Below are 2,365 nucleotides of genomic sequence, written 5' to 3' on the forward strand. Positions count from 1 at the left end.
AAAAAAAAAAAAAAAGTTATTTGTTCTCTGTGGCCAGAATTTCCTTTGGCCCTTCCCCTGCCCTCCCCACCTCTTCCCTTTCCTTTCTTTGCCTTCTCTTCCTCCCTGCCTGCCTCCCTTTCAAATTTTGCTATGTTACCCAGGCTAGCCTTACTCCTGTGCTCATGGACGCTTCCTGTGTCAACTCTCCAGGTTAGCTGGCACTACAGCCCTGTGATGCTTTCTTCTGAGTGAGTGGGTGCCCCTCACGGGGGGTGGAGTTGTCACCGTAACACACCTGCATCTGTCTGCATCTTCTAATTAAAGAGGACTTTGTTATATATTTTCTGCTTGGTTTATATACAAACTTTATTTAGTAAAACACAAAATTTAATATGAATTGCCCTTTGTTTTTTTGGTTTTTTTATTGATTTTATTGAGCTATACATTTTTCTCTGCTCCCCTGCCTGCCTCTCCCCTCCCCTTCTACCCTCTCCCATGGTCCCCATGCGCTCTTTGTTTTTATTCTCACCATTACAGCATTATGTAAGTTGTTGGTTTGTGTGTGCATACGCATGTGCAAGAACTGTTTATTGGGTTTTTTCATGTATGGTGGTTTTTTTTAAAGATTTATTTATTTATTATGTATTCAGTGTTCTGAATGCATGTGTCCCTGCAGGCCAGAAGAGAGCACCAAATCTCATTACAGATGGTTGTGAGCACATGTGGTTGCTGGGAATTGAACTCAGGACCTTCGGAAGAGCAGGCAAAGCTCTTAACCACTGAGCCATCTCTCCGGCCCCTATCATATTTAGTGATATTTTGCTTGTGTGTTAATAAATAAAGCTTGCCTGAAAAATCAGAATGCAAAGCTAAACCACTAAAGGCCAGGGAGTGATGGCACACACTTTTAATCCAGGACTCAAGGCCACCCTGGGCTACACGAGATTAAATCTGTCTGAAAGAGAAGTAGACCTCACACAAAAGTGATCCCAGCGCTGGGGAGTCAGAGGCCTTTAATCCCAGCACTAGGGCATTGGAGACAGAAGTGACGTGGCTGGGCCGAGAGAGGTGTATAAGGCAGGAGGAGACAAGAGCTCGCTACAGTCTGGGGTTTGGAGGAGAGCATTGCAGTCTGCAGTCACGTTGAGTACAGGACCGCCCCTTTGCTTGTCTGAGCTTTAGTAGAGTTAAGAACTCTCTAGTGGTTGGCTGCTTTTCTGTTCTTCAACTTGAACCCCAATATCTGTCTCTGGGTTTTTATTATTTGTGCTACAATCATGGTTGGGAAATGAAACCTTATGGCATGCCCCTCCCCCAAGGCAATGTCTATTCCAATCCTTTTGGGATTTTTCCCTTCCCGCTTCCCACCCTGAAACAGGGTCTCACTGCTAAATATCCCTGACTGACCAGGAATTCTCTGTGTAAACCAGTTAACCTCAAACTCTCAAGAGATCCTGTGCCTCTACCTCCCGAGTGTTGGGATTAGAGGCGTGTGCCACTGCATCAGGCCTAGCTTTTAAAAATATACGTCTAGAGTAATATACATAATTCTCATTTCGTGTAAGAAAAAAAAAACCGCCCTGGGGCAAAGGATTGAAAACTCCATTCAGCCTCCTTTCTACTGAACCGAGTTGGGGAGGGTTCCCCCTGGTGGTCGATGTTGGGATGACATCCTCTCCCCGAGGTGAATACAAAAAAGAATTTCAAAGAGTCAGCCGCGGGGTGGGGTGGGGTCGGGTTGGGAGTAGGGTACCCTGTGTAATTTAGAATAGTTTCCAGGGGATCCTAAGAGGCTTCTTCTCATCAAAGGCTGAAGAACTCCCTTAGACAAACTTCGGCATGTTTGCCAACGTTGGAATTAAAAATTTGGACGCCTTTCCTCTGGCAGTCTAAGCGCTAAATTTTTTAAAAATTATATTTAAACGCTGTTCCGGGCCACTAAGCTTGATGCACAGAGAAAACACGTTGTTAAATATGGAAAAGTAATGGAAACTCTCTTCCCTGGTCAGCGCCATGTGGAGCTGTGTTGCCAGTCTTAATTTAGAACGTTGCAATTTTCACGGCGCACGACAGGCTGCCTTTTGCCTGCTTTTGTTGCAATTCGCCAGTGCTTATTTCTAATTCTACAGAGTTACTAGCCCTTCAAAACGGAAATAGAGGTGTGAGGATTGGGGATGCAATTCAAGGGTAACCTAGCACACGTGCGGTTCTGAGCGCCAGCTCCAACACCACAGAAAAAGAAAAAAAAAATGGAGGCCGGGCGGTGGTGGCGCATGCCTTTAATCCCAGCACTCGGGAGGCAGAGACAGGCGGATCTCTGTGAGTTCAAGACCAGCCTGGTCTACAGAGCGAGTTCCAGGACAGGCTCCAAAGCCACAGAGAA

The sequence above is a fragment of the Microtus ochrogaster genome, unplaced genomic scaffold (genome assembly GCF_000317375.1).
Source record: "Microtus ochrogaster isolate Prairie Vole_2 unplaced genomic scaffold, MicOch1.0 UNK20, whole genome shotgun sequence".
In the NCBI taxonomy this organism is placed as follows: domain Eukaryota; kingdom Metazoa; phylum Chordata; class Mammalia; order Rodentia; family Cricetidae; genus Microtus; species Microtus ochrogaster.